Source organism: Rhinopithecus bieti, unplaced genomic scaffold, assembly GCF_001698545.2.
Source record: "Rhinopithecus bieti isolate Rb0 unplaced genomic scaffold, ASM169854v2 scaffold_4781, whole genome shotgun sequence".
NCBI lineage: Eukaryota > Metazoa > Chordata > Mammalia > Primates > Cercopithecidae > Rhinopithecus > Rhinopithecus bieti.
In genome coordinates, this window is record NW_016805181.1 from 3332561 (window position 1) to 3351567 (window position 19007).

The 19007-nt window shown below is 37.9% G+C and overlaps 1 protein-coding gene across 2 annotated transcripts in view; it reads left to right on the plus strand.

The window, feature by feature from the left end:
- Window positions 1-681: 681 nt before the first annotated feature.
- The window catches only part of VSNL1 (visinin like 1), a 112680-nt gene continuing 94354 nt past the window's right edge, over window positions 682-19007 (plus strand). Inside the window, exons 1-2 of one of the 2 annotated variants that reach the window (XM_017871420.1) lie at window positions 682-1102; window positions 6190-6210. The gene's annotated coding sequence lies outside the window, so the exon portion shown is untranslated. The remainder of the gene's footprint in view (window positions 1103-6189; window positions 6211-19007) is intronic. The other variant, XM_017871419.1, reaches the window with a different exon arrangement.

The following is a 19007-nucleotide window of genomic DNA, read 5'->3' on the forward strand; positions in this document are numbered from 1 at the left end:
GGGAGGGCTGGCAAACCTGTTAGTTGTTCAAGGACACAAATGGGGCTTTATACCGTGGCCTAATCAGAGCCCTTAAACGTGGATTCGCAAAATGGTTCATTCCCGCCCTTTCACCCACCCCCTCCCACCCCAGATGCAAAGCATATTTTAAAAACACTTAAGTGCATACAGAATGCGCTTGCCTCAGGGTACACAGGGCAAGAAGCCTCGGATCCCATCTCCTTTTAACACACATTTTTCCAACGCCGTTCTGGACTGAGACTGTCCGGGGCACTGGGTGCTGGAGGACCCGGCTCCCAATACTTCTGCAGAAGACCCTCGGATGAAATGGCCCATGACAAAATAACCATCATAACCGTTCCTTCAGTAAACCAGGTAGACGAGCTCACAGCTTGCTGGGAAGTCTTCCTTCGGAGATTTCTGCAGTTTTCTCCTTCACCTTACAGCCTGACAAAGGGTGGGCCGGGGGCCGGCTAGGACAGAGAGCAGCGGGAAAAGCGGCTCCACGTGTTCCATCATTGGCCTCGGCCTTCAGCCACCAGGTTCGGTAACCGCGGGGCGTGGCGAGCCCAACCCGCACTACCTCGCGCCCGTCCAGGTGCGGGTTGCTTGGATAGTCGGACTCCCTTTTCCTATCTACTTTCCTTTTGAGTTTCTGCTAAAATCTGGAGACGTGGAATCCACCCGTGGAAACTCCGAGCCCCTCCGACTGAGCATGCGCCATCGCCAGGCGGCTTTTGGTCACAGGCTCCCGAGTTCTCCTAGCTGGGGCTGCGGAGCTGAGGGAGGAGGGAAGAGAGGAAAGGGGAGGGGGTGCCTGGAGAGGCGGAGGCTCGCGCGCCTGCGCATCCAGCTCCAGGGACCCTAGATTTTCTATGGGATTCCCAATCTGCAGCAGAGATTTACCCGAGCGTGTTGCGGCAGCGGCTGGGCTTGCTAGGCGCGATCCAAGAGGGATTTAAGCAGCCCAGAGCTCCGGAGAAAAAGAGAGCGAGAGAGAACCACACACGCTTAAGCGTTTACCCGAATTAAATATATATTTTTAAAAAGAACTGTTGAGTTTTATCATTTTCGTTAAGTGACCGTGCGCAGCGCTATAACTGTAAGTGGAAAATACAATCTTCGTTGCATTTCTGCATGTGTAATGCAACCAACTGTCAGAGAGATGCTTTGGCTATTGTCACATACTTTGCTTTGCATAGATGCGTCTAAATGCATGGTGACAATTGCCTTGCTTAATGCTGGCGATCTGAACGTGCTGTTAGTTCATGGGGGATCTTTTGGAATATTGTGGGTGGGGGAAGGGGGAGTGTTTATATGCGGCGTGTTTGGGGGATTGTCTTAGACTAGATTTAAGACAGGTGAAACTGAGATGCTTTCTTAGTTTGTCTTAGACAGATTTAAGCAGCTAATTGACCGATTGTGAAGTTTTCCGGTTGCTAATAAAACTATTGAGCGGGTGCAGTCGAGTAGCAACCTGTCATCCGTGGGATTGGTGCACCATTTTTCTCACTGTGGAAGGGCAGCAAAGGTGTTTGCTAAGTAAAACTGAGTGGATGAGATTGGTATGGAAATCATGGTTGATCTCTGAGCGGGATATTAGTGTTTAAGATCCACGGAGTCAGGAGCTAAATGAGCACATTTCTCTCAGTATTCAGAAATGAGTAGATAATTTTTTCGTTTTTGATTTTTCGTCACAATGGTGAATGGGCAGAAAAGGGAAAGATGCTCTACTGCACTGTCGATTTTGAACGGAGTCACAGACTCGGTCGCTGAATGGGGACTGTCAGACCCAAACTAGTTACCTGCCTTTACATTCCGTGTTCGCCATCTGGAATCTGGGGTTAAAAAATGTAAATCAAGGTGTGTTACATTCGGTAGTATTTCTTTAAAGGATAAAAGGTCGTTTTGTGTTTTGAGTTAAAATGGGTTGTTCCTTGCCCAGAAACTGAAAGAAGGAAGAGTCTTTGCAAGGTCAAACCCCGAGTGGAAATCAGAATGCTGAATACCCTCAGGGGTATGAGAATGTGTATGGGGAAGGAGCGAGGAGAGGTTGATGCTCCCTGAGTGGTGGAAATGATGAGTGCTTAGCATTGCCTGATCAGTGCCCTGTGAGATGCCAGAGTGGGAATCCATTTTTCTAGAGTTGCCCTCCTGTCCATATTTTGGAAACTAAAATAAAATAGAATTGTTGGTGGGTGTGGAAAACACTAAGTACATACTATTTGTGTATCACTTTCCACTTGAAGGCAAGAGAAGCTGGGGAGTTTTATTTCTACATATTAATATCGATTTTAATTTCTAAAGGAATTTCAGATTGAGACAAATTTAAAATGAAACTCTTGTGAAAACACATTTTACCCCCACTATCATTTAAACTGCCTACGTGTGTTTGTGTGTGGGGGGTGGGGAGTAGGGGGTGATCCTGAATCATTGAAGAACTTACTCATGAATGCACTCTCATTAAGCCTTGGGTGTTTAATAACCCCAGAAAATGCTGCACTGAAGCAGGTTGGCAGAATGGGCATGAGGCAGAAAGATGAGAAAAAAGCATGACTAGTGCGTGCTGGATTTCCACGAAATAAGCAAATCCAATTTGGGGGATGAAATGAAATAAATTTTCCCTCAAATCAGGTATGGGGGCCATCAAATAGGGCTCTTTGGCCTTTGATCAGTCCAACCATTTGGAACCCCTCAAAGGAATTTATAATTTATTTAAATGCATGAAATTTGTAATTGAAAATTCAAGAAGAACCTCTCATTGGAAATCCAAAGTATAAATCGTACTGCCTTGTCTATTCCTTCTTTCCTTACTCCAGGGCAGAAGGACTAATCATTTGTCACAGTTGAGCCATCACTGAGCATTGGCATCAGTTCAATGAATGGTGCAGGTGTTGGCACTGCATCGAGAAAGAGGGATGGTAGAAGAAAAAGGGGGGAATTGGGTATCAAAACTAATAAATCCTTGGTCTTGGAGTTCCTGGCTCATAGGTTGACAGAGAGGATCAAGTTAGGTAGAGACCCTGTAAGGTATCTAGTCCAAACCCCTTACTTTGTAGATGAGGAAACTGAGGCCCAGAACCATGGATCTAGAGAAAAGTCAATTAAGTTCTAGTCTATGGAATAAACAATTAAAAAGTAATGTTGAGTGTAAATGTTTCCTTCTCTCCTTCATTTTCAGCAGTCTCAGGGACATTGCTGCAGACTTCAAATAAATAACTGTCTGCTCTCCAGCACATCTTTTGAGATTGTCTCTGGGGTCCCTTTTTATACCACTTCATTTCTCTTCCTTGCCTCTCTTTGTCTTTGTAAGGTCTCTTTCTCTCTCTTTTTTATTGCCCCCTCACCTCTACTATCCCCACCTCATTAGATGTTTAGTCTGGCTTTTCTGGCCTCCTCTGCATCTCAGTCAATTTCTTTCGAATCCTTGGTGTTTGGGGGAAGCACTAGCGTATCAGAATATGCAGTTCCTGTTTGAGAACTGCCCAGGGCCCATTTCCATCCTTCCCCTGCTCTGTTCCCCAAAATTCTTCAGGGAATCCAGCCTTCAAAGACACTGCAGTTACATTGCCACTTTTCTCCCCATCTATCCTCCTCCAAAACCACTGCAGGTGCAGAGATTAGGACTTCATGGAGTGAGGAAACTGCAGGAAAAACCCAGAGTGGACTTTACCAACTCTCCTCTGGCTCCTAGGAGGCAGAACCCAAATTAGAGATGCCTGTCTCCAGCCTTCCTGGAAATCCTCCAGATAAAGCCACCTGCAGAGAAGGGAAAGGGAAGGGACAGAAAGACCGAGGGAAGAAGGCTTGACTGGTTTAACCTGAAGTTGTGCTGTAGAGGAGAGTAGTGCAACGTTTTCATCCTTTAAAGCTTTTAAAGTATTTGCATAGCTTTTCCTCAGGCAGATCTTTTGTTTTATTCTTGCGCAGTTTCTGCTCTCATCTTGCTGGATGAGGACTGCAAAGCAGACAAGATGACCTGCCTGACTGGACTTCCCACCTTCCTCCTGTTTTTTTCTCCTTTTTTTCCTCTTTTGCTTTCTCCATTTCCTCCTTTTCTCCCTTTCTTCCATAAAAATTCCCTGAGTGCCTATACAATAACATTCTACGCCTCCTAAAGATAGTCTAGGCCTTCCTGTTTTCTTCTCCAAAAATATAATCTCCCAGGCACTCAGAAAGATATTCACAACTACCACAAATGCGGAAATACTAAGGATTCTTACCTGAAAAAAGCTGAGGCATTAGGAAAGGAGGAGCTTGATGACTGGAATGCAAAACCAGAGGAAGGCCCAGTTGGAGTTTCTTTCTCATTTCAAAGATTAGGTAACTACTCTTGGAAGTTGTTGAAGCTTTTAAGAAGCAAGGTGGTGAGTTTCTCAACACCTTTACCAATGAACAATTTAATTTAACCCCTCCTCTGTCGGTAAATCTTTACTGAATTGGGATGAGCTCTGTCTTGGATAGAGTCTGTTTCTGACAAATGCTCTTGGGTTAGTTAGATGTTACCTGATCTTGCTGATATACCCATTCATATACCCTTGCAGAATACCCATTCCAGGGTATTCTGAACACCAGACAGCCTTCCCAGAGATGTGGAGATTTGTAGTTGCTAAGTGCCCTGCTTTGATTTACTACACTGTGAATCACCTCCCCATTACATGTGAGTCACATGTGGTAGGATTACAACATCAGGAATATCGTCCTGGGCAAGCTATAGATTTTCTATTTGGGTTGCATGTAGTTATGAATTCCAAACATTGTGGAGAAGCTCCCTAGAGAGTTTCACAGAATAACAGTTCAGCATCAGTATAAAACATGTGGTTTCCTAATTGACAATAGCAATATATTTTCACTGTTCTCAAGGTCTTTTTCTTTGTTTTGAGTGATTTCTATGCTCCTAAAATTAGTGATTATTTAGGAAAATAGGAAGGCTCTCTTCACAGAAATGATTACATTTAATTAATCTAAGGTTGAAATTGACAATGTCCATCTTCATTATGTATAGCAAATATAAACATATTAATTTTCCTAAAGTATCAAATGGTACAGACATATGTTAAAGAATGATTGATATTTTTGCTGTCCCAATGGTTAATTCATATGATTAATAGAATATGTGAGCTGGACAAGATCCATATAAGTCACCTAATCCATCCCTCCAATCTATTTTTAAAAATAGTATCTTCAGGAAGCTTTTTGTCTCAAAGATGCCCCTACAATATGAATTCACTGCCTAGAAGAGCAATGATTTTAATGACCTTTTAAAATATTTCCACAATATCTGTACAATGTCTTTTATAGTGGAAACTCAATATTTGTCAATTAAATATTTGTTCTAATAAGAATCAGTTGCATGTACCTTGTTAATTATATCAAAAAATTAAATTTCTACTAAAACTGTATGCACAATTAACATTTCTTTAAATATCTTCGTTAATAATGAGAAAAAACTATATTAAAATTATTTTATACCTGGGTGACAAAGTGAGACACTGTCTCAAAAAAATTATTTTATGATTTATTTTTTGTAAAGATATTAAAGCATTATATTAATACCTCTAAGGATGCTTTTAAATCGATTTGCATGTATATCCTCCTTTTGTCTCTTAATAAGAAAAAAGATAAAGTATTTTACCTATTTACAAGAATAAGAATATTGATAAGTAAAAGAGTGAATATAAATCTAGATTGTGGTAGCTATGTGCTCTACTTAGATCATGCTCCCTTGAACTATGAAATTATTTTAACATGTTCACACTGTGAGGGGACCACAGCAATGCATTTCTCATTTACAGTTTGTTTCCAAAGATAACTTATGCTCTCTTAAATGAATCAAAATAGTTTGTGTTGCTCCCAGCTTAAATCATTGAGAACTTTTACTAATGGAAGGGTCTTGGAGATGCTTTAGAAACTATTTAATGAATGAAACAGAAATGGAATAGTAAATTACTGAGGAATCTTCAAAGAGGTTTAACACTTTAATAATAAGGTTCCTGTGAATACATTCACGAGCTGTTCTATACCCCTATCAGCTAACTTAAAGCATGCAGATCGGGTGATTTTCACAATTCTTACACTTTCTCTGGATTTCTCCACCTCTTTACTTTATTTACTGCAGTCCTAACACAGATGACCTGCTGTGTAACCATCAATTGTTTATTCTTTTTTTTAATGCATGGTAATTCCCAGGATCTGTTGGATTATTTCCAGGTGAGCATTCTATTTCCTTTTGTTCTAAATTACAATTAAGACTTGGAATACTCTCATTCACTAAGTGGTCTTCAAGCTCAATGTACCTAATACAATAATTACTGAACTTTTGTAGAAAGTAGATCTCTTTTACTTAAAATAGATTTTATTTTATGAGGCATTGCTCATAAAAGGCAAAGTGTTAACAAATCAGTTAAATTTATCTGCAATTATCATCAATCCATAGAGAGAATCCTATTCATTGTTGCCCATATAGTACTTTTCTGAGAATAGAAATCTCTCACTTTTTAAGTACATTTTTTCCTCATTTTTTTGGATCTTGTTTATTATTTCTTAGGCTCTGAAAGACTATGAACTTTTGAGGAGCTTTGTGTAAATAGTTTTTGGGTTTTTTTTGGCAAATCATTAACATGTTAAATGTACTTTGAAACCTGGGTGAATTTTTTCTAATGTAAATCAACAGATCCTAATATTTCTGTTACCTTATATTTTAGGATCTTTTTGCAATTCAAGAATTCTTGAAATTGTAAACCCTGGTGCTACAGGAGACTAGTGTTTTACATTTTGCATTGGTTTTAGTAATTTGTGATTAGTGTGTTTCTGATTTCTTGAATTCCAATTTTAAATTTTGAGTAAAATGTCCCGTTGGAGACCCATTAAGCATTATTAATAAAGTTGAAATCTTATTAATATAATATTTTTGCTTTTAATGTATCAAGTAGTGCTACACAAGGCTCACTTTCAATTAGCAAGTTCTGTTTGCTGAAATTCTTGGCATTTGATGTTATGAGTTAATGGAAGACTATCAATTTTGTTAATTCCAGAAGTTCAAGAGTTTCTGTAACTTTATATAAAGTGCTTGATGTTTTTTGCTTTCTTGTTCATATGAAAATTTTATGAAAATGAAAGGAAATTGTGAAGTAAACTTAAATCCTGTGTATAAAATTGTTATTCTTTTAAATGATTATAAAGGTATTGATTCTTCAGAGTGAGATGAAAACCACTAAACTGTTAGTCTTTCCTCATTTTTAGTTTGTGAATGGGAAAACTTCTAACTGTGATTTCAGTTGGCTCAGAGAAAATTATGAGAGGAAGTACAAAGTTCTCAAGCTAGGTATATTAATACTTAGACAAAAATTCCCAGGGCCATAGTTTATTAGTTCTGTGACCTTGAATAAATTGTTTAAACTCTCAGCCTCAGTTTCTAATAGTAATTCACAGGATTCTTGAACAGAAAATAGAAGATTATATATGTAAAGAATATAATGGCTTATTATTGAAAATGTATAATAAATAATATTTATCCTTATCATTAGCATCACTTTAATCAGAAATCAATAGCTCATAAGACACTTTGGTCACTGAGTTGAAGCAATCTCCATTCATTGCAGAACTTCTAAATAAGGAATCAAATAGTGAACAGTTTACAGTGCTTACCCTACCTTATAAAACTTAGATTTATTGAGTAAGTGTGCCAAGCTCTGTGTAGTCACTGTAGAACAAAATTAAGTAAGATACAATCCCAGCCTTTAAGAATTTATGCCTAATGGAGAAGACAGATAAATGCAATTTTAAGTCAAGTGAAATGAAAAGGTGGTATGAATGCACAGAATTATTTCAGAATGAAATAAATACCTCCACTAAGACTTCAAATTTTGTTTCCCTTATTCCTTCTTTAAATGCGTCCCCTTTCCATTATGCCTTTACTTTATCATCATCACCCTGCTATATAATGCCGGCATATAATTGTGACCTGAATATGGAACTGAAAGGAAATTTTTAAGTTTATTTCCTTATTGGATATATTTTAAGATTATCTATGAATTACTGTTCAGTGTAGCTAAATAACATGTTTCCCTTCTCCCCCAACCTGCACCCACAGTTGATCACTGAACTTCAATAAAAAACATTTCAGGAGCCCTGATTTTTTGGTTAAATATTATACTGTGATACTTCTATCTTTTAATACTTTCCCAAAACAGGATTTCTATCTGATACTCTCCCCACACCTCCTCTATTTTTCCAACCTATTTCATGACTAATCATTCAATGTGTATCTGTGGGAAGAGTCTTCTATGAGCTACTCTTTCATTCTTTTCTCCCAGGCTTTTACAATAAAGAAAAGATACCTTCCAACTGCTCTTTCCTACTGAACCCAAAAAAATGTTTCTAGCCCCTCTGCACATTTCCCCCACCCCCCATCCCCACACACATCAAATCCAAAATGGCCTTACTGTTCTTAACTCCTCAAAGAGCCTTTTCAATTTCCTTCAGGATTTCCCTCCTTCTTCCTCTATTTCCTGCCCAATTTCCTAGGAAATTTCAGGTATATTTCTAATCTGTAGATAAAAAAGGGCATCTTTTTCTCTTTTTGAAATCTACAAAACTTGCACCTGAATTCTGAGATTTATTTGTATAATAGGACAACTCCTGGATGATTCACAGAATTGAGTAGGGTTATTGTTCTAATTAATCTTTTGAGTTTATTTTCTCACTGATGAAAATAGGGATAATGCAGTTATCTTACATGAATGTTGAAGGCCTAATATAGTAATGTGTATATAATACCTGAAAGAACTTGGAACATAAATAATTCCTTCTCCCCCTGCACACCCCAATCTTTTCTCCTGCCTACATCTTATCTTTTCTGACCACCTTCTCAGTCTACATTTCACCGTTTCTCCTAGGTTAGTGTTCTAGATGTCCTGCTGCATTTTTTCCCAAGTATATTTGTCCTAATTGGCTCATAGTTAAATAATAGCTAACATACACTTATCCCAGGTAGCATGGTGAGTGCAGTCCTAGAAAGGGTGTGTTAACTGAATCAATGCCCTACCTTAGGCCTGCGTTCCTGCATCTGTTTAGAAAACCTCTTTCATTTGTTTAAGACATGTTTTCTGCTAAAGTTTTCAGAGCCTCTAGTGACTAACGTTCAGTTGATGAACAGTCCTCCCAGCTCCAGTGATTCTGTGGTGCTCTTCATAAATAATGTCAGAGGACATCTGACAGTGCTTAATTATCTTCTGATTTTTATCCTCTCTTTTCCTTTACCTTTTCCCCCAAGGTGCCCTGAGCACCTGTTAAACACTCCAGGAGATGCCTATACCTCAACTCTTATGCAGGATCTGGCGATATCACTTGCATATCTTTTGTTTATCAAACAAATGCTTCTCAAATAACACCAAATAAATGACAGAAAAGGGGGACCATACACACAACACATGTTGCAGAACATGTTCAGATCAGGTTTAGCCTATCAGAACCTTCATTTCCTGAGTGTTTGTAGAAGTGTGCACTAACGCAGATTGACCAAGTGCAGAGAATGGTACTCAAAGTAGGGGTGAGGTAGAGATGCACATACATCCAGAGAGATGGATACATACATACATACATGATATATACACAATATGTTCAATGTACTGTAATAGATTGTTTTGTGCAGTTTTAAGCAAAATATTTAAGAGTAATAGCTTTATAACAAATCATTACTTGCAAGATAGCATTAAAAAGGAAGCCCTATTGAAATTTCCTCATTCTAGATCAAGTGCATGGATGAAAGGGAGGATGGTTTAAATTCAGTGGTAAGAATACCTATCAGGGTTTTGGAAATATATCTTTATAGAAACAAAGAGTTTTTTGAAATGCTTCTTTGGGGGAAAATGCTTACTACATCCCACTCTTAGATATTCCCAGTGCTCATTTTCATGTTAATAATAAGTCTGAGTGGTCCTGTGGTAAAGACCACTGAATCTGTTTAGCTTTGATTAATTGTATATTTCCACACCTGTTTGTACAGGAAACTTATGTGAAAATATACTTATCAACATTTCATTGTCGTTCTGAAGAACTCAGTTGGAAAAACTGGTTTAGAAAGACAAAAGCTGAACTATGTAATAGCAAGTACACAAACTTAGTAGTCATTAGATGTGTGTTTTAGGCATCACACCTGTGCTTTAGGCATCATAGTGTGTGGCCATGGAAGACTTACTTAACTTCTCTGAGTTTTAGTTTCCTCATGTGAGAATAAGTATGATATCACCTGCCCTTTCTAGTTATGAGTTATTGTGAACATACTCCACAGATTGCATAATAGCATGTGACAATAAAGAATTTATTGTTTATATCATTCAACTTTAAAATTTGAGATTTAAAAAAGGTGATTTATAATCAAAGTATTGATCTTCTGCAAATTATTATATTACGGTTATATCTGCTAAAATAAGTCCCCTGTCTTCTCCCCGCCCCTACTGTAGGTCCTGGGATACAATGATAGATCTATGATAACTAGGTCTTCACAGTTAAATTGAAAAAATGATTTTGAAGTAAAATAATCTAGAAGGAAAAGCCTAAATTGAGACACATCTGTATCTTTTAAATTTGCCTCTGGATTTCTCATGCTGTGGTTGTAGAACTTGAGCCCACAGCCATTTCTCAGTGGTGTGAGCATGTCTTGGCTTCTAAAGAGACCCTTGTGGAAACAAAAGCAACCACAGTCAAGCTTATGTGTTGTTCTAGCAGGGAAGCTTTGGAAATAAGATTTTCATCCTACTGGGGTTAAGAAAAGCCTATGAGGGTAACTGGGACTTCCCTTCCAGGAATCAGCATGCATATACAGATCCAAACAATGTAAAGACAGTAAGACCAACAGGAGAAACAAAAGAGACCCACATGTGCATGCAAACACAGGTACTCTGTCTTGGATAAGCTCTTGAACTCATGAACAGAGATGAGTTTTCTTCAAGGACTATGGAAATCACTTCACAGGAGCTGCTCTGATGATAAAAATCTGAACCTTCCTTAGATATCCTAACCCAGTCATTCTAAGGGAATGCAGCCAAAAGTTACTTCTCAGTCCTCTTAGCACATCTAAACACATAATCGCTGTACACATGCCAGCTCTCACATAAAACTGGAAATTTCTTGAGGGAAGAAATCATGTCTGATACATGTCTAAGTCCCCTTTAGAGAGCAGTATCATTGAGGCCAGCAGAATAGGTGGAGCAGTAAGTCAATTGTGCATTGACCCATCAATAAATTGTGAAGTTTGGAACTTCCCAGTCAGGAGTTGTTAAAGAGTCCTCAAACACCCCAGGGTAATGGCAAAGCATTTGGGCATCAGACTCACAGAGTGCCAGGTTACACAGGCACCAGTCAAGTAAGACCTTGTCCATTTCCTATATAGTCCCCTTCTCTGCCCCCTCCCTAGAAGCAGCAGAGCAAATAATAGAAGAGGGAAGCAAGCAGGACAAAAGAACAGATTACCCCCTCTCCCCACTGCTAGATTGAAATCCTAGTTAAGGAAAGACTGAATTGGTAGAGTGGAAATTTATATTTAAGTTAGACTAAACTTTTTAAATATCTAGAAACAACAACTTCTCTGATAACTAAAAGTGACTGAAAAAATATAAATCAGTCCAAGATATCATCTTGGGATGGGGAAGGGAGGCATGATAGAGCATATTTGTAGCAGTGATGAGAGAATAATATAGCCAATACTTTGATAAAGTGGCTATACAAGGAATAATATAAAATGGTATATGATTCATTCTTAAAACAAGAGGCCTAGGCCAGAATTGCTGGTATGGGTTTAGAAGAAATCCATATGAACTGGAAGAGGACAGAGGAAATTGATCTAGATTCAAGTCACCAGTGGCATAGGAGAAACTGGGAAAGCTGACATTCTTCCAAAGAGGTGCTCAGTAGAAGACCATGTACATAAAGGGCTTACCTATATCACTTGTCTTTGGCTGTTAGCCAAAACTGAATTAATCTGAATATTGAAAGTCATCTCTAGGCTAGGTCTCAAGAGCAGGTAAATGAAAGCACAGATCATGTATGCCTTAATAATAATAGCTAGCAATTTTATGAAGAAAAAAAAAAGAAGAAGAAGGCCAGGCTCGGTGGTTCACCCTTGTAATCCCAGCACTTTGAGAGGCCGAGGCAGGCGGATCACCAGGTCAGGAGATCGAGACCATCCTGGCTAACATGGTGAAACCCCGTCTCTCCTAAAAACTACAAAAAATTAGCCCGGGCGTGGTGGCGGGTGCCTGTAGTCTCAGTTACTCAGGAGGCTGAGGCAAGAGAATTAGGGGAACACGGGAGGCGGAGCTTGCAGTGAGCCGAGATCGCACCACTGCACTCCAGCCTGGGCGACAGGGTGAGACTCCGTCTCAAAAAAAACAACAAAAAACAAATAAAAAAAAAACTTAGCATGTACAGTGCTCTGTGTTGGATACTTACACACGTTACTTCATTACTTACAGCTTTGCAAGGTAAGTGTCTGCAAGGTAAGCTTCATTTTATGACTGAGAAATTGTGTCTCTGAGATGAAAGTAATTTGCCCAAGGTCACGTAGATATTAAGTCATAAATGTGTTGTTCGAACCCAAAATCCTCTTGTTCTACCAAACTACAACCAACCTACACACGTCTTTTTATTTTTTTAATTTTTTTATTAGGGAAAGCGTACATATTTGGAGAGAATAATATAATAAGCCCTCGTGTACCCATCACCCAATGTTAATCAGTATTAAGGCCACTTTGTTTCATTTCTGTCCCCATCCTTCCTCTCTCTAATGGGTTGATTTGAAAGAATTAAGACATATCTTAGACATATCATCTTGTGTGTAATAGTTTACATATATCCACAATACAATTAACACAGCAAAAAAAAAAAAATCACTTAATATCATCAAATATAAAGCCAATGTTCAAATCTCCTAAGTATTTTTATAGTTTTTTTGAATCAGGGTGTCAATTAAGTCTGTACATCCATCCCAGTTGTTGAAAAGATAGCAGCCTGTTTATGTGAGACATGACTGCATCTCACTAGAGAGAAGTATATTGTGGATTAAAGAGATGTGGCTTTAAAGTTGGGCCTTATCACTCTGGACAAGTTGTCTAAGTTTTGGAAAATGAAAATCGTACTCCTGAGATTAATTGTAAGGATAAACATAATGTCTCTGAAAGTGCTTAGAACAGTCTCTTGCATATACAAGATCTTCAGTGAATATTAGTTTCCTATAAAAGAGGGGAGGGGAAAGAGAGAAAGAAAGAGCAAGAGGGAAGGAGGAAAGAAAAAGGAAAAATGGAATAGTAGACCAAGAAGGCTGACCTTGTTATTAAGTGGAAACTTCTTGAAGTGCTTTGGCAACTGATCTTTTGAGAGCATTCCCATTTTGTTCCTGGATGGATATTTGACCACAGTTGTGCCAAAGTGGCTAATGACTAATGGCTCTGAATCTTCCCCACTGACATGTTTACAGTTCTGCAGTTTCTCATATGAAAAGGAAGAAAATCTGTAACTTCAAAATTATCTCAAATTCAGAAAAATGACAATATTATAAAATATCTTTAACCTCATACAATTAAAACTAATAGAAAAAATTAAAATATGGCATACATCGTATTAGCAGTGATTGCTATTATGTTGCAGTGGTAACATAATTTTAAAAAACAAGGGCAGTTAATTTGATTTAGATTTGAGTTTGTTTTGTTTTCATATGAACTTGGGCAAGTTACTTCATTCCTCAAAGTCTGGTTCTTAAGGTGTAAAATGGAAGTTTTGAAAAAAAAAATCTAAAGATCAAACACCAACAACATGGGAAAATGGAAAAATACTGGACTATATGTCAGAACCAAATTTGAATTCTAATTCCACTACTTAATGTCTTCATGGCCTTAGTCAAATAATTTAATCTCCCTGAGCCCCAGTCTTATTTGTTAAATCCAAATTATAATGTATATCGCAAAATTGTTGTGAGGACTAGAAATAATATCCATTAAATGCTTAGCAGAATCCTCTCTTTTATTTGAAACTCATTGATGGTTATTATTAGTTTGTTTTTAATAAAGAATTAGTAGTATTTGCTGTCCTCACTCCAAGAGCTCTTAAATTGAGGAGTTAAATAAATTCATAATAAAGAAGTAGGGAACTGAGCATAGCCAACAGACCATCTTTTGCACTGCGTACATCTAAAACCATGTATGAAGTTAATGGATACTTTATGTAGACAATGGGTAGATGAATTCAACACACAGTATTTATAAGGGCTCATAGTGCAATGACAGTGTACTGCTTATGACTACTTATTTAGAGAATGTAAAGTGGGCAACCTCTACGTTATCTGAGAATCACCTCCTCAAATGCCAACTGGAGGTTGCCGGTAAGGAGTACCCAAATCTTTGTAACAGGTCTATGAGGTTGTACATCTGTAAATGGAAACTCACTGAGAGATGACATCATAGAGGGAAGGCTAAAAATCTACACAGTATTCCAGCTATCTTGTCTGAATTGTGATTGTTTGTTCCTATGGTAGATAATTAGGAATAAAGTCATTTCTTTGAATTTGCATCTAGCTTGGATACCACTGATTGTTATCATGGTGATTGAGATCACTTCATTGTAACAGTGAGAATATTCATTTTGTGGTTGTCTAGGATTAGAAGTACAGGATTTTTTTTTATAATTAAATGAAGAAAACATTACTTTTTCTTTCAGAACACTTTTTTTTTCTAGTTTTATAAACTCACTTAACAAAACTCTAAGCACTAGAACTAAAGAGGACTGCTATTGGCATTCCAGGTAATTCATTTATCAGATACCTGGTCCTTCAAGTTGCTACTCTATATAACAGCTCTTAAGTGAGCCTCAGTGAGGGTTGGGAATTTGCCTTTTTTAAGTAAAAAGAATAACATTCGCTCATTGTGAAAATTTGGAAAACAAAACAGAAAAAAGAATAAAAATCACCTGCAATCTCTTACTAAGTTATATTTTCCTCCATTTTCGTTGTTTGCTAATAGAGACTGCTCATTTCTTTAAAATTTTATTCTACATTTTCATAACATTATAGCAGAAACATGATCTTTTCAATTAAAATTCTTTGCAAATGTGTATTTTAAATACTTGGATTACACTCCATCATATATATGAACAAGGTTTCGCTCACTGTTCTCTTATTGTTATAAATTTTAACTTTTAAAACACCACTTAAAGGAAAATCTTTGTGCACATAACTGACTACAGGCTGCATAGGGTCCTCAGCATAGATTTCTGCCCATCTCTAACAGAGTGAGAAATTTGAATGTAGGTTTGCTGCTTTTTATGGCAGAGGCTTGGGCCCTAGAAACTAGGCCTGAGGGGTCATAACACTTAGAACTTTGAGGAAAATTCACCTAAACTAGTTAGTAATTCTCAGTGCCAGCTTTATGAGCAGATGGCTACATTCCTTTCAGAAACTCTGAAAAGCCTCTTCTAATCAAAACCCACCTGCAATTGGCCAGAAGTCCATTATTTCTGTCACTTTGTTTTGGAGCAGGAAACAGAAATGAGAGCCAAGTCTAGGCTGAGATCCTGGAGTACTGATTAATACAGTTTTTATGCCATGCTTTGCCTGTATGATCATTGCTACTACTGATACTATCATCATCATTATCATCTTCATCTTTATCTTCTTCATCATATCCAGTAGTAGTATTCCTGAACAGTCTGTGAATTCCTAGAATGTAGACTCAGCGCCTCATTAATCTTTGAATTTCTCAAAATTCCGTATACCTAAATAGTCCTCAGGGAACATCGTTAGGTGCTTTAAAACAGAATTCACTCATTTATGTTTTAGCTTAAATAAATTTCTAATCATTTTTTCTCGAAAGAGAGCTTAGTAAAAATAAACTAAATAGAAGACTCTTGGGTTCCCAGGAGGTAGTGAATGACAAATTTCATTTGCTCAGTTTGTCCTGTCTCTTACCAGAGCCAACCCTACTGTAATACTTGGAGGAAACTCTTAACCATAGGATTTTTTTCTCACTCATATAGCAAACATTTCTTTTGCTTCTGCTGTATGCCAGAAACTGAATTTAGCCCCAGAGACATAAAGATCCTTAAGACAAATATCTTTTTTCAAGAAGCTGATGGTCTAAAGCAAGAGCTAAATGAAACGGGCCAGGTGTTACATGAGTGTTAAAATGATGGTATTTTGACGAAGCAGAATACTTGCCTCGCTTCTTTGCCTTTTAAAATATGGTATCAAACAAAATAACCAATACGAACACATTGTCATTCAGGATCTGTGAGTTTTACACCCTAGGTCTAAGAGAAGAACTCTTGGACCCTGACTTTTACTTCCATTTTAAAGGTAGTTTTTAAAAGATCTTTGTAACAAATGTAGGCATTGTCCATATGCCAGTGAAAATGTAACGTTTATGAACCCCTACTTTTACATCAGTTATTAAAAGAACCATGTTTATTCAATTGAACAACCATATATGGGTATAATCTAATAAAAGGAAGTGAATTATTAAATATGCCAGTTCATCACTTCTTAAATCAATTGGACCATTAAAAGTCATCGGTGGCTGGGCATGGTGGCTCACACATCTGTAATCCCAGCACTTTGGGAGGCCAAGGCGGGTGGATCACAAGGTCAGGAGATCGAGACCATCCTGGCTAACACGGTGAAACTCATCTCTACTAAAAATACAAAAAATTAACCAGGCGTTGTGGTGGGCACCTGTAATCCCAGCTACTCGGGAGGCTGAAGGGAAGAATGGCGGCAACCCGGGAGATGGAGCTTGCAGTGAGCCGAGACTGCGCCACTGCACCCCAGCCTGGGCAACACAGCAAGACTCCGTCTCAAAAAAAAAATGTCATTGGTAGGCAGACATCATGATAGAAGGAAAATTGTGGCTGTAGTGTCACACAGACCTTAATTCAAACCCCTACATCAGAAGCTCCATGGCTTCTGATTCCTCGCCTGTGAAACAGAAACTGTTAAGTCTATTTCACATAGTCCTTGTAAAGGTTAGATGGGATTGTGCATGTAACATACTTAGGACAGATTAGGGGATACGGTAAATGTGCAAAACCAGATAGTTACCATTGTTCACAGTGGCATGTGTATAACTAAGTCCCATAGTTCTTTCCAGGACTTATTCACATTTAAATAAAGCTCTTAGGCTGAACATTTCTTGTCTAGTTCACCAGTGTATTATTTTCAGAGCCCAGTTCTGTGCTTAACATTCTATAGATTCTCAATATACAGACATTGCATGAATCAAAGGACACCAAATGGTCTCTAAGAGATGGAATAGGAAGGTGAGAATTTCTGGCCAAAGGAGAAAGACATTTCAGGGGCAAAAGGAGCTTACATCTGCCTGAGTTTAGTCATTCAAGGTCTTTTCACATTTCACAGATTATTACACCTTAGAACATTCAGGTGTTCCAAAAGTCTCCTCAGTTAATCCAGCAAAGGAGAAAGATGAAGAGATGGCTTTTTTTTAAGGATGTCATGTTTGTAAATGATCATTAGCACATATCATCTCTTTGCCAAGGACTCTGCCAAGCGCTTTATATGCATACTACCTCACTCATTTTCACAACAATCCAATGAAATAGATATTATCCCTACTTGAGGTGAAGAAATTGATACAGAAATGTAGCAACTTGCCTAAAATCAGAAAATTTGTGGTCTCTAAAATCCAAATTGAATCGATGCTCTTTTTACTCACCTTGTTTTTATATTCACTAGGTAGCTTTTGTATGAGGTACTATCTCTGTTTCACCTATTCATTTGTTCTTTCAACAAATATTTATTGGACATCATTTGCCTGGCACTAAGTGAACTAAAACAACCATAATTCCTGCCCTCATAGAGATTAGAGTCTAGTTGGAGGAATGGATATTAAACAAATAATCACAAAATGGCATCACTTACAATTAAGACTAATTAAGCGCTATGGAAGAAAATAGTAATGCTGTAAGAAAGTGTTAACAGGGAGACCTATTTGGGGCTGTTTCATATGATAGACTCCAGAAAAATCCACTGAGGTCTGGAGTTCCAGTTTTGCCTCCTGAGACTGTTACTAACACTTGTTTACCATTGCTGGGCCTGACAAAGGAGGATTATTACCGCATTTCTTTTTGAAAAGAGGATTATGGATCTTCCTCCCAGGATTTAGCATCTCCCATTTTATTCCTCCTTCACAAGGCTCCAGTAACAGAGGACAATAGAGTTTTTGATGTTGGTAAATCTCCAAGGGAAGTTCACCCTCTCATGCAAAGTTCCCTTGGGCGGTTTCCAGATAAAGACATTTACAAGCACCTGTATGTTACTGGGTCTTCCCAAACCCGTGGTTGATTTCCTGTGGTGTAGATGTGTAGGTCATTAGATACGCCCAAGTGCTTCTACAAGTCCATGAAAGAAGCAGATGTGCTTCTACAAGTCCATGAAAGAAGCACAGAGTGCTGCAGGAGCATTTTTGGGACACACAGAACCGAACTTTCCTAGGGTGAGGATTGGAGATGAGATGAATTTTGGAGATGTCAAGACTAGGAATTAGCTAGACAAAGGGCAAAGGAAGTAGGAATGCTGTTATTAACAGAGGAAGCAGGAACCAAAGTATACAATGATAGCAGGAGAATACTTTGAAATGCATATGTCCTGACCTAATGTTTTAAAAGGTTATAAAATCTTAATCAAATTAAGCATAGTATTGTGAAAAGAAATACGATTTTATAATCAAGCCTAGGTTCCATTCCAGCTCGGTCACAAAATATTTTGAGTCCTATAAATCCTTTTATCTGTGAAATGTAGATAATGATACCTATGTGATGGTATTATTGTGGTAATTAAATTATAAATATTGCCACATAGATGTCATTTGATGCCTGGCCTTTAAAGGTAGTAGGAATGGTGGGTTTTAATGATAAGATCAATAATATTGCATGAGGCTAATTTTTACTGACTTCATTACATGTGTTTATCTAATGATTGCAACTTCATGCTAAGAATTTTCATTATA